Source organism: Salvelinus namaycush, chromosome 34 (assembly GCF_016432855.1).
Source record: "Salvelinus namaycush isolate Seneca chromosome 34, SaNama_1.0, whole genome shotgun sequence".
NCBI lineage: Eukaryota > Metazoa > Chordata > Actinopteri > Salmoniformes > Salmonidae > Salvelinus > Salvelinus namaycush.
Genome location: NC_052340.1, coordinates 28,307,274 through 28,322,190, shown reverse-complemented (window position 1 = coordinate 28,322,190; position 14,917 = coordinate 28,307,274). Strand labels below are relative to the sequence as shown.

The 14,917-nt window shown below is 44.1% G+C and overlaps 1 pseudogene; it reads right to left on the bottom strand.

The window, feature by feature from the left end:
• The window catches only part of LOC120028364, a 102,530-nt pseudogene continuing 87,613 nt past the window's right edge, over nt 1-14,917 (bottom strand).

The window sequence follows — 14,917 nt, the reverse complement described above, 5'->3', positions numbered from 1 at the left end:
TTGACAGTTTCAGTCCTTTTAATGAACAAAAAATAAATTTAAAAAATCTTGGCCCAACTTTCTGTATGCAAATAACTTCACCCATCCAAATCTCTCATGTTGCAATGCTCCAGATGCCTGACAACCAAAGGAACACAAGAGACAAACGCAGCTACTTCCCCAAAACAACACTGATCCTCAGGTTGATCCATCATGAAAACAACGAAACAAAAAGGGTAAAAAGAGGAGTGCAGGAAGATGTGTGGCATGGTGGGCCAGGAGAGGCCTTCGAATGGCTTTTGCTCTCTCCATCGCTCTTTGTCTCATACTATCTTCTTAATGCTAGGCCTTTTGAAGCTGCCTGAGCTGCGCTGTTTCTGCACCTGACTGGCAGAGCCATGGCGGATCCTTCCACTGGTGGAGAGAGCCGCGCTGGGGGAGAGCTTCACATTCTCCTTATCCACGCCTGGACAGAGGGAAGAAGAGAATAGAGAGGGAAAACGAGAAGAGAAGGGAGAGAGTCATTCTCAGTCACTCAGATTCAATACCACTGTTAAAGAGCAGATGGCGCCGTGTCATAGCTTTGGTATAAAACTAAAGACATATTCTCACCCTGAATGAATTCAACATCTCCATCTTCCTCTACATTGTCAGACAGAGAACACAAGTTACCCTCTAATAAAGTATTTTATTGTTGAATGGTAATTCTGCCCCCAGACCCTTATTCCTTTCTTACAACCACACCAGCACAAACAACAAGATCACCCTTTCCTTGGCAGTGGGTGGCAGATTTTAAGATGCTATTCTGGCATTGGGTACAGTTAGTGGATTTCTCACACTCACTTTTCACATTAGATTAGTAATTTTGGTGTTTTTTACTAAGGGGGATGAGGTTACTTGAACTTGTTTGACTTCTGGGGTCACAAGGTCAAAGAGGAAGAGTACCTGGGAGGAGGTGTGGCGCAAAAACGGCTGACTTAGAGCAAGGCAGAGAGGCTTCACAGAGAGAGAAAGAGACAGAGAAACAAGAAAGAATGACCACAGCAACTGAGGAGATGAGAAACCATTAAAACAAGGGTAACATAACAAAAACAGGGAGAGAATGAGAGTCAAATAACACTAAATGAAAAAATAAACAGACAGCAAGATGGATCTTTAGCATTGACGTGAAGAAATTAAGAGATTTCAATGAGGTGGTTTTCAGATACAGACCGTTGAAAAGTAACCAGAAACAGAGTGTAACGCAAAGACAATACCTGGTGGTGTTTTAAATGGCATGAATAACTGTATGAAAGTCTAAGAGTGAAATGTATATTTTTCTGTGGAAAGGCTAACAATATATTACAACTACTTCAGCCATATAGCACTGATACATAGCAATAATACAAACCATTAATTCTACAAGTAATAACAAAAACACTGGTATTAGCTAGGTGATTCTAAAAGCTAGCAGCTAGCATAGTGAGAACAACAGACAGAAATGGACACGTGATGCGAGTTACCACAGTTTGCAAACTGGGGCTAGCGTTAGCGGCCCCAGAGAGGCTCCATGGTTGTAATTTGTACCAGATCTTTTTGTTGGGATGGGAGAGAGTTGGGGACCGTCTATAGACTACACCACAGCGAGTAGAGCATGATGGGGAGGTTACAAACAGACCAGACCCAGAGAGAGAGGGAGGGGATTAGCACGACAGACAGCCGACACACGCAACATAAAAAAATAAATATCTGAAATGTTTGATGGTGCTAACTAAGTACCCCTGCATATTTCAAACACACTACATTTCAGCATTTGTCCAAGTAATTATGTTGTTTTTGGCAATAGTTAAAATCTTGCAGTGCTTTTCTGACATCTTGCAACATTTGATATCTTTAGTGCACAGCAGTAGCAGCATCATCATCATATTGTCATAAGAGATATCAGCATCAGTTTCAGATGTAGAGAAAGCTAGCGGGAGACCTAGAAATAACCCACAGCAACAGCTTGCCTCGAGATACTCTACAGAACACCTTACATTGGTAGGACTCAGCCAGCATCATAAGTAGGATGTTAGTGGTGTATTTGTGTGTCGGCCTCTATGTATAAATGATGTTTGTGTGTGCTCTAGGGGCACTGGTCTGCTGTTGAGCCTGTGTTACTCCCAGTGTGGATCAGTAAATATTGTGTTCACGCATGTATACTATGCTAACCTGGAGAGTGCTGCGAGGTGGCCAGGGAGGTCATGGAGTTGGAGAGGTTGAGGTTAGCGGTGATGCTGAGCTGGCTCTGGGTGACGGGGGGGTAGGGGGAGGTGGGGGTACGGAGCTGCTCCTCGCTCCTCTCCTCCTCTGTACCAGGCAGGTAGCGGTCAATCAAGGCCTCCAGGAACTTCACAATCAGCTCAGCGTAGTCTGGGATCTGAGTTTGCTGAATGTTTGACATGGGATGGACGAGGGGGGGGTAGAGGAAGAGGTGGAAAGGGATCAAGGCAGAAAAGGAGAGAGAAAGTCAGGTAGGGGGTGGGAATGGGGGGGTGGAAGAGAGAAAAAAGGAAAATCAAGAAAGAGTGAGTGTGAGGGGAACACGGGCCAACAAATCACAGTCTAACAGTCCAATGTCTCCCTGAGCTAAATCAGGAGAAATTGATCCTCAGCCTTTGACCAGGCTCGACTTTCCCCCAAACAAGCAGATGGCAAACGGCACCCTTAATTGGAAGAAAGTAGAGCGAGGGATAATGGGTGCACAGTGAAAACAGAGAGTTTAGGAACACCTACAAGTGTCAAAGGGCCACGTATTCTGTAGTGATGGGGAAGGGGGGATCGATACAGTTGCATATTCTGCAGCAGACACATGATGAGCAATACTGTATGTTAGGAACATCGAATCGCAATAAAGATCACAGTATCAAATCCCAACACGTATAGAACAGTATCAAATCCCAATACGTACAGAACAGTGAGAATCCCAATACGTACAGAACAGTATCAAATCCCAACACATATAGAACAGTGAGAATCCCAATACGTACAGAACAGTATCAAATCCCAACACGTATAGAACAGTGAGAATCCCAATACGTACAGAACAGTATCAAATCCCAATACGTACAGAACAGTGAGAATCCCAATACGTACAGAACAGTATCAAATCCCAACACATATAGAACAGTGAGAATCCCAACACGTATAGAACAGTGAGAATCCCAATACGTATAGAACAGTGAGAACCACAATACATATAGAACAGTGAGAATCCCAACACGTATAGAACAGTGAGAATCCCAATACATATAGAACATTGAGAATCCCAACACGTATAGAACAGTGAGAATCCCAACACATATAGAACAGTGAGAATCCCAACACATATAGAACAGTGAGAATCCCAACACGTATAGAACAGTGAGAACCACAATACATATAGAACAGTGAGAATCCCAATACATATATAACAGTGAGAATCCCAACACGTATAGAACAGTGAGAATCCCAATACATATAGAACAGTGAGAATCCCAATACATATATAACAGTGAGAATCCCAATACATATAGAACAGTGAGAATCCCAATACATATAGAACAGTGAGAATCCCAATACATATAGAACAGTGAGAATCCCAATACATATAGAACAGTGAGAATCCCAATACATATAGAACAGTAAGAATCCCAACACATATAGAACAGTGAGAACCACAATACATATTGTATCGGCACCTTAGTATTGTGATCATATCGTGAAGTCCCTGGCAATTCCCAGCTCTAGTATTCTGCCCTCTGAGTAAAAATAGGCATGCTGGCCATAGAACAGTGACGGAACGGTTCTGCATTATATATAATACACGTTAGATATAATACACAGTCATTTAGCAGATGTTTTGATCCAAACTGATTTACAAATCAACATGCATTCATAAACAGTACCATTCAAAAGTTTGGACACACCTACTAATTCAAGGGTTTTTCTTTATTTTTTTACTATTTTCTACATTGTAGAATAATAGTAAAGACTTCCAAACTATGAAATAACACATATGGAATCATGTAGTAACCAAAAAAAGTGTTAAACAAATCAAAATATATTTTAGATTCTTCAAAGTTGCCACCCTTTGCCTTGATGACAGCTTTGCACACTCTTGGCATTCTCTCAACCAGCTTCATGAGGTAGTCACCAGGAATGCATTTCAATTAACAGGTGTGCCTTGTTAAAAGTTGTGGAATTTATTTCCTTTTTAATGCATTTGAGCCAATCAGTTGTGTTGTGATAAGGTAGGGGTGGTATAAATAAAGAAAAACCCTGGAATGAGTAGGTGTGTCTAAACTTTTGACTGGTACTGTATATGTGGCCCCATGCTGAAACCAGACCTTCAATTTCGAGTTAGAAGCATCTGCTTGTCCTATTTACTCAAAACCATCATAAAGGGAAACTGAGGTTGCCAGAAAGCGAGAGAGAGTGAGAGAGCGAGAGAGCGAGGAGGATGTCCAATAAATCTTGGGGCAATCGGCAGGCTCCCTGGCAAGGCTGTAATTGCTTACCGGGGCTAAATTCTTCCAGCACGGCCGCACTGCCTTGGGGAGAATGAAAGGGAAATATGAGGGCAATGAATCATACCTTTGAGAAGGGTCCGGCAAACCTCCAAAGTCCATTAAAGCCGAAGCCTGTGTGAGAGAGAAAGAGAGAGAGCGAGAGAGAGAGGGGGGGAAAAGTAATGGAGGGAGAAAGGCATCATTGGCAAAGTTAAACTGCTAAAGAAGAAAACACAACATAACAGTCAGGGGAGAGGGCAAGAGAGAAAGAGAGGGGGCAGAGAAAGATGGGGGCAGAGAGAGATGAGATGTAGAGGAGGAGATAGGGACTGAGACAGACAGAGAGAGAGATGACGGATGAGAAAAGTAGAGGAGGAGATAGGGGCAGAGAAACAGACAGCGATAGACAGGAGAGCGAGACAAAGGGAGGGGGCAGAGAGAGATGAATGATGCGAGATGAGGTAGATGAGGACACCGAGGAGAGAGATGGGTAGAGCAGGTCTGTAGATGAATGTACATACTCTGTAGATAGGAGGGTTGGTATTGTGGAGGAGACTCTTCATGGTAGACCACACTCTGAACGATGCCATGCACTGGGTTCAGCAGGTTGGTATCCTGGCACATAGACAGCAGCGTGCTGATCTTGGAGTCCAGCAGGTTGTGGCTGGGAAGAGGAGGAAACACAAAGATAAACATCAGCTAGGTAGGCACCATAATCATTACAGACACACCTCACTCTGCATGGCAACACCCTTTCCCAGTGACCCTGTCAACACATATCATGACAGGACTCAAACACACTGGTGAATAACTAGGCCTCATACGAGACAGTTCTCAAGTTAACCTGTACATAGCTCATCTGTAAATAGCCCATCCAATCTACCTCATCCCAATACTGTATTTTTTTATTTATCTTGATCCTTTGCACCCCAGTATCTCAACTTCCACATTCATCCTCTGCACATCCTACCATTCCAGTGTTTAATTGCTATATTGTATTTACTTTGCCACCATGGCCTATTTATTGCCTTACCTCTTTATCCTACCTCATTTGCACATGCTGTATATAGATTTTCCTACTGTATTATTGATTGTATATGTTTGTTAATTCCATGTGTAACTGTGTTGTTGTATGTGTCGAACTGGTTTGCTTTATCTTGGCCAGGTCGCAGTTGCAAATTAGAAATGGTTGTCAATCTAGCCTCCCTGGTTAAATAAAGGTGAAAAAAAAAAAAAAAAACTTGTACTTGTATACAGCCGCCCACATATAATCTCTGTAGATAGGTAAACCACACTACAACTCCCATGATGCATTTGGAGCAGGACAGGCCTCTTCTCCTCAGAAGACCATTGGGACTTTCCTCCCCCCAAAAACAACCATCTTGGGCCAAAACAGCTTTCAAGCTCTCAAATAATTTCCCCGGGTTTTCTCCAGTCTCTAGATTTGCTTATGGAAAAGTAGGCCCTTAGGCTATGTATTTGGTTTTACCTGGGGGATTTTCGGGCATGTTTACTTACACGACGGGAAAGACTTTTGGGAAGACGACGCTAGCTTCAGCTAGATACTCGTACAGGATCCTCTGGTCAAAATCATCTGTGGTGTACTTGACCTGGGTGGCCTTGGACAGAGAAACAGACAGCATAGCTTTGCAGACTGAACCAGTTATATACAGTAGAAAGCTGTACGCTACAGTGCATTCGGAAAGTATTGACTTTTTCCACATTTTGTTGATTGATGAGGGGAAAAAACAATGTAATCCAGTTTAGAATAAGGCTGTAATGTAACAAAATGTGGAAAACGTTAAGGAGTCGAAACTTCCCGAATGCACTGCATGTTGCTGCCTCCCGACGTGCAATCCATTCATGATAACTACTTGGACCCGAGCAGTAACTAGTGGTGCACTGAGTATGTGCAACATGTACTGTATGTCCAGTGAGTGTGTTACATATGTTTTTATTATTTTATTACCCGCTTTATAAGTATTTCTTATTTTGCCAGGTGTGAGTTTGTGTGATAATCCTCTCACCAGCACAGTGAGCAGCAGGGCCTGGACTTTGGGGTCGGTCAGCACCTCCTCGTCCAATAGGACGTTGGACTCGGTCACAGACATCTTGCGGAGGTGGGAGTGGCCCATTCTTTGGTTGTCTATCTCGTAGTCGTTCTCGGCCACGCACCTAACCTTAGGCGGGGTGGTGACGCCAGACTCGGTCTCTGGTCTCTTTGGTGCTTTGGAGTCGGATATCAGGTGATCAAAACTCTTCCTGGTTCCTGGAGAAATACACCACAGACAGAGAGTGTAGAGCTAATGATTGAAGAGGGTGAGGAGAGGGTCTAGGCAGATAAGGTGGTGAGTGGTGACATGGGATGTCCATCTTACAGCACTCTTACATCAGCGGTGTATTTCTTGCCGGAAATGAGACGCAACTAACGCTGTAGTCAATACTGCCTGGTCATAGTCAGCATTAGCATGGCTTCAAAGCATAGACAGAGTATACACCCAATAAAACAGCTTGCATGATACACTTCTGGCGCAGCAGTATAAAATGCTACTCCAATGCTAAGGGGAACACCTAGACAACATTACCAGTGTAGTTTAGCAGCAATGTTATAGTTACCCAGCAGCTTCTTGGTGTTGGCATGGGAGGCCTGGCCCATGTCCAGGCTCATGGACTTGCGTGTACGGGGGCTGATCTGCCCCAGCGTGGGGTAGTAGGCATTCAGATAGCGCTCTGACACCTTGGGAGATGCCCACAGCTGGCACTCTCTCAGTGTCCTGAGGGGAGGAGATGGGGGCCACAGGTACGGAAATAACACTTCAAGCTTGATGGTAAAGATATTTACCAAGAACATAAGTTGCATCTTGGTAAAGATACTTACCAAGATGAAACTTTGGATAAAGGAAAATGGGCTTTATCTTCAGCTGAAGTTAAAACCTATTCAGGATCAAAGTGTCTGATGTAGAGAGCGCCTCACCTGCAGTTGGGGTCAGTGTGGTGCAGAGAGTAGGTATCCATGGGAATGTTCTCCATGGCCATCTCAGACAGCAGCAGAGACTTCCTGTGTTTTAGACTGCAGCGACTACGCACCTCCTCTGACACGGTGAGCAGGGCTGCAAACAGTCACACACACACACAGACGTACACAGACGCACGCACACACACACCAGATCAGGGTGAAAACCAGTAATGGGACATGTTTCCATCATTGCATAAACATTCATGAATATTCATAATGGTGCCGGAGGAGATGGCTGACATTTTACGTGCTCCTAACCAATTGTGCTATTGTGTTCGTTTTATAATTATTTGGAACATAATGTTTCTGCCACCATCTCATGACCGAAAAGAGCTTCTGGATAACAGAACAGCGATTACTCACCTCATACTGGACAAAGATTTATTCTTTAATGAGTCGGACGCAAAGGACTTACTTCAGAAACTGGACAAGGCCTAAATCCCAGTCATTCGCATGAAGAAGAGACAGAGATATATGGGTCGTAGGTCAGTGTGCCTTGTAAGAATCCGACAGCAAGTGGATAACCCGCCTTTACCATCAGTCCTATTAGCCAACGTGCAATCATTGGATAATAGTCTTGATAGCTCATCCAGTTTATCAGTCACTGGCTTCATCAATAAGTGCATCGATGACGTCATCCCCATTGTGACCGTACGTACATATTCCAACCAGAAGCCATGGATTACAGGCAACATCCGCACTGAGCTAAAGGGTATATCTGACGCTTTCAATGAGTGAGACTCCGAGCATGGGCTGACCAACTGGCAAGTGTCTTCTGACATTTTTAACCTGTTCCCGACTGAGTCTAATACCAACATGTTTCAAAGCAGACCACCATAGTCCCTGTGCCCAAGAACACCACGGAAACCTGACTAAATGACTACCGACCTGTAGCACTCACGTCTGTAGCCATTTAGTGCTTTGAAAGGCTGGTCATGGCTCACAACACAATTATCCCAGAAACCCTAGATCCACTCCAAATTGCATACCATCCCAACAGATCCACAGATGCACTCCACACTGCCCTTTCCCACCTGGACAAAAGGAACACCTATGTGAGAATGCTATTCATTGACTACAGCTTAGCGTTCAACACCATAGTGCCCTCAAAGCTCATCACTAAGCTAAAGACCCTGGGACTAAACACCTCCCTCAGTAACTGGATCCCAGACTTCCTAATGGGCTGCCCCCAGATGGTAAGGGTAGGTAACAACACATCTGCCATGCTGATCCTCAACACTGGGGCCCCTCAGGGGTGCGTGCTCAGTCCCCTCCTGTACTCCCTGTTCACCCATGACTGCATGGCCAAGCATGACTCCAACGCCATCATTAAGTTTCCTGATGACACAACAGTGGAAGGCCTGATCACAGACAATGATGAGACAGGAGGAGGTCAGAGACCTGGCAGTGTGGTGCAAGGATAACAATCTCTTTTTAATTGAAAAATAAAAATGTTATCTGTTATTTCTTACATTGTTAGCACAGACATTTTTTTGTGTTATTACATACAGCCGGGATTGTAACATACTGTTTCACGGAAACATGGCTCTCTCGGGATATACTGTCTTGAGTCCGTACAGCCAGTTGGGTTCTCAGTTCATTGCGCAGACAGGAATAAATATCTCTCCGGGAAGAAAGGCGGGGGTGTATGTTTCATGATTAACTACTCATGGTGTGATTGTGATAACACCCAGGACCTCAAGTCCTTTTGTTCACCTGACCTAGAATACCTCAATCGAATGCCGACCGTATTACCTCCCAAGAGAATTATCTTTGGTTATAGTCACAGCCGTGATTTCCCCCCCATCAAGCCAATACCACGACGGCCCTCAAAGAACTTCACTGGACTTCGTGCAAACTGGAAACCACATTTCCTGAGGCCGCATTTATTGTAGCTGGGGATTTTAACAAAGCAAATTTGAGGAAAACGCTACCAAAGTTCTATTAACACACTGACTGTAGTACCCGCACTGCTAAAACACTCGACCACTGCTACTCCAACTTCAGGGATGCCGACAAGGACTATTCAACGCTGGTCTGACCAATCGAAATCCACACTTCAAGATCGGTTTGACCACGCGGACTGGGATATGTTCCGAGTAGCCTCCCGGAATAACATCACCGAATACACAGATGGTGTGGAAGCATATAGGAGATGTTGTACCCACTGTGACTATTAAAACCTACCCTAACTAGAAACTGTGGATGGCAGCATTCACACAAAACTGAAAGCGCAAACCACCACATTTAACCATAGCAAGGCGACTGGGAATATGGCCGATTACACACAGCGTAGTTATTCCCTCCGTAAGGCAATCAAACAGGCAAAACGTCAGTATAGAGACAAAGTGGAGACGCTATTCAACGGCTCAGACACGAAACGTATGTGGCAGGTTCTACAGACAATCACGGACTACAAAGAGAAAACCAGCCACGTCGCGGACACAGACGTCTTGCTTCCGGACAAGCTAAATGCCTTCTTCGCCTGCTTTGTGGATAACGTAGTGCCACCGACACGGCCCGCTACCAAGGACTGTGGGCTCCCCTCCTCCGTGGCAGACGTCAGTTAGACATTTAAGCGTGTTAACTCTCGCAAGGATGCCGGCTCAGACAGCATTCCGAGCCCCGTCCTCAGAGAATATGTTTACGGACATATTCAATCTCTCCCAATCCCAGTCTGCTGTCCCCACATGCTTCAAGATGGCCACCATTGTTCCTGTACCCAAGAAAGCTAATGTAACTGAACAAAATTACTATCGCGCAGTAGCACTCAATTCTGTCATCATTTAGTGCTTTGAGAGACTAGTCAAGGATCATATCACCTCCACCCTACTGACACCCTAGACCCACTTCAAAAGCTCCACAGACCATGCAATCGGCATCGCACTGCCCTATCCCATCTGGACAAGAGGAATACCTATGTAAGAATGCTGTTCATTGACTATAGCTCAGCATTCAACACCACAGGACCCTCCAAGTTCATCATTAAGCTTGAGGACCTGGGTCTGAACCCCACCCTGTGCAACTGGGTCCTGGACTTCCTGACAGGTGGTGAAGGTAGGAAACAATACCTCCACTTTGCTTTTTCTAAACACGGGGCCCTCACAAGGGTGCGTGCTCAGCCCCCTCCTGTACTCCCTGTTCACCCATGACCGCATGGCCAAGCACGCCTCCAACTCAATCATCAAGTTTGCAGATGACACAACAGTAGTAGGCCTGATTACCAACAATGACGAGACAGCCTACAGGGAGGAGGTGAGGGCTCTGGGAGTGTGGTGCCAGGAAAATAACCTCTCACTCAAAGTCAACAAAATAAAATAGATGATCGTGGACTTCAGGAAACAGCACCCCCATATCCACATCAACAGGACAGCAGTGGAGGTGGAAAGTAGAGGTCGACCGATTAATCGGAATGGCCGATTAATTAGGGCCGATTTCAAGTTTTCATAACAATCGGAAATCGGTAATTTTGGGTGCCGATTCGGACGATTTATTTTTATTTTTACACCTTTATTTAACTAGGCAAGTCAGTTAAGAACACATTCTTATTTTCAATGACGGCCTAGTGGGTTAACTGCCTTGTTCAAGGGCAGACGACAGATTTTTACCTCGTCAGCTCAGGGATTCAACCCCCTTGGGTTGTGCCGTGGCAGAGATCTTTGTGGGCTATACTCGGCCTTGTCTCAGGATGGTAAGTTGGTGGTTGAAGATATCCCTCTAGTGGTGTGGGGGCTGTGCTTTGGCAAAGTGGGTGGGGTTATATCCTTCCTGTTTGGCCCTGTCCGGGGGTATCATCGGATGGGGCCACAGTGTCTCCTGACCCCTCCTGTCTCAGCCTCCAGTATTTATGCTGCAGTAGTTTGTGTGTCGGGGGGCTAGGGTCAGTTTGTTATATCTGGAGTATTTCTCCTGTCTTATCCGGTGTCCTGTGTGAATTTAAGTATGCTCTCTCTAATTCTCTCTTTCTCTTTCTTTCTCTCTCTAGGAGGACCTGAGCCCTAGGACCATGCCTCAGGACTACCTGGCATGATGACTCCTTGCTGTCCCCGGTCCACCTGGCCGTGCTGCTGCTCCAGTTTCAACTGTTCTGCCTGCGGCTATGGAACCCTGACCTGTTCACCGGACGTGCTACTTGTCCCAGACCTGCTGTTTTCAACTCTCTAGAGACAGCAGGAGCGGTAGAGATACTCTTAATGATCGGCTATGAAAAGCCAACTGACATTTACTCCTGAGGTGCAGACCTTCTGCACCCTCGACAATTACTGTGATTATTATTATTTGACCATGCTGGTCATTTATGAACATTTGAACATCTTGGCCATGTTCTGTTATAATCTCCACCCGGCACAGCCAGAAGAGGACTGGCCACCCCTCATAGCCTGGTTCCTCTAGGTTTCTTCCTAGATTTTGGCCTTTCTAGGGAGTTTTTCCTAGCCACCATGCTTCTACACCTGCATTGCTTGTTGTTTGGGGTTTTAGGCTGGGTTTCTGTACAGCACTTTGACATATCAGCTGATGTAAGAAGGGCTATATAAATACATTTTATTTGAATCTTGCAACCTTACGGTTAACTAGTCCAACGCTCTAACCACCTGCCTCACGAGGAGCCCGCCTGTTACGCGAATGCAGTAAGAAGCCAAGGTAAGTTGCTAGCTAGCATTAAACTTGTCTTATAAAAAACAATCAATCAATCATAATCACTAGTTTTAACTACACATGGTTGATGATATTACTAGTTTATCTAGCGTGTCCTGCGTTGCATATAATCGATGCAGTGCGCATTCGGGAAAAAGGACTGTCGTTGCTCCGTGTACCTAACCATAAACATCAATGCCTTTCTTAAAATCAATACACAGAAGTATATATTTTTAAACCTGCATATTTAGCTAAAAGAAATCCAGGTTAGCAGGCAATATTAACCAGGTGAAATTGTATCACTTCTCTTTCGTTCATTGCACGCAGAGTCAGGGTATATGCAACAGTTTGGGCCGCCTGGCTCATTGCGAACTGAGTTTTACGTAATTATGACATAACATTGAAGGTTGTGCAATGTAACAGGAATATTTAGACTTGTGGATGCCACCCATTTATAAAATACGGAACGGTTCCGTATTTCACTGAAAGAATAAACGTTTTGTTTTCGAGATGATAGTTTCCGGATTCGACCATATTAATGACCTAAGTCTATGATTTGATAGAGCAGTCTGACTGAGCGATGGTGGGCACCAGCAGGGTTGTAAGCATTCATTCAAACAGCACTTTTGTGCGTTTTGCCAGCAGCTCTGCTGTTTATGAATTCAAGCCAATCAACTCCCGAGAGTAGGTTGGTGTAACCGATGTGAAATGGCTAGCTAGTTAGCGGGGTGCGCGCTAATAGCGTTTCAAACATCACTCGCTCTGAGACTTGGAGTAGTTGTTCCCCTTGCTCTGCATGGGTAACGCTGCTTCGAGGGAGGCTGTTGTCGATGTGTTCCTGGTTCAAGCCCAGGTAGCAGCGAGAAGAGGGATGGAAGTTATACTGTTACACTGGCAATACTAAAGTGCCTATAAGAACATCCAATAGTCAAAGGTATATGAAATACAAATCGTGTAGAGAGAAATAGTCCTGTAATTCCTATAATAACTACAACCTAAAACTTCTTACCTGGGAATATTGAAGACTCATGTTAAAAGGAACCACCAGCTTTCATATGTTCTCATGTTCTGAGCAAGGAACTTAAACGTTAGCTTTCTTACATGGCACATATTGCACTTTTACTTTCTTCTCCAACACTTTGTTTTTGCATTATTTAAACCAAATTGGACATGTTTCATTATTTATTTGAGGCTAAATTGATTTTATTGATGTATTATATTAAGTTAAAATAAGTGTTCATTCAGTATTGTTGTAATTGTCATTATTACAAATAAATGTAAAAAAAAAAATATATATATATTAAAAAAAATTAGGCCGATTAATCGGTATCGGCTTTTTTGGTCCTCCAATAATCGTTATCGGCGTAAAATGTTTTATCATAATCGGTCGAACCTCTCGTGGAAAGCTTCAAGTTCCTCGGCGTACACATCCCTGACAAACTGAAATGGTCCACCCACACAGACAGTGTAGTGAAGAAGGCGCAACAGCGCCTCTTCAACCTCAGGAGGCTGAAAAAATATGGTTTGGCACCTAAAACCCACACAAACTTCTACAGATGCACAATTGAGAGAATCCTGTCAGAATGTATCACCGCCTGGTACAGCAACTGCACCGCCCGCAACCGCAGCGCTCTCCAGAGGGTGGTGCGGTCTGCCCAACATAACACCGGGGATAAACTACCTGCCCTCCAGGACACATACAGCACACGATGTCACAGGAAGGCCAAAAAGATCATCAAGGACAACAACCACCCGAGCCACTGCCTGTTCACCCCTCTATCTTCCGTAAGTAGAGGTCAGTACAGGTGCATCACAGCTGGGACCGAAAGACTGAAAAACAGCTTCTATCTCAAGGCCATCAGACTGTAAAATAGCTATCACTAGCACATTAGACGGTGCTGCCCTATATACAAACTTGAAATCACTGGCCACTTTAATAATATTTACATATTTTGCATTACTCATCTCATACATGTATATTGTATCTTAGTGTACACCGCTCTGACATTGCTCATCCAAATATTTATATTTTATTTTACTTTAGATTGGTGTGTATTGTTGTGAAATTGTTCGACATTACTGCACTATTGGAGCTAGAAACACAAGCATTTCGCAACAGCCGCAATAACATATAATAAACACGTGTATGTGACCAATAAAATATGATGCATAGTCACTTTACCTCTACCTACATTTACAGTACAAGTCAAAAGTTTGGACACATCTACTCATTCAAGGGTTTTTCTTTATTTTTACTATTTTCTACATTGTAGAATAAGTGAAGACTTCCAAACTATGAAATAACACATATGGAATCATGTCGTAACCAAAAAAAGTGTTAAACAAATCAAAATATATTTTAGATTCTTCAAAGTTGCCACCCTTTGCCTTGATGACAGCTTTGCACACTCTTGGCATTCTCTCAAACAGCTTCATGAGGAATGCATTTCCAACAGTCTTGAAGGAGTTCCCACATATTCTGAGATCTTGTTGGCTGCTTTCCCTTCACTCTGCGGTCCAATTCATCCCAAACCATCTCAGTTAGGTTGAGGTTCGGGGGATTGTGGAGGCCAGGTCATCTGATGCAGCACTCCATCACTCTCCATCTTAGTCAAATAGCCCTTACACAGCCTTGAGGTGTGTTTTGGGTCATTGTGCTGTTGAAAAACAAATTATAATCCCACTAAGCACAAACCAGATGTGATGGTTTATCGCTGCAAAATGCTGTGGTAGCCATACTGGTTAAGTGTGCCTTGAATTCTAAATAAATCAAACAGTG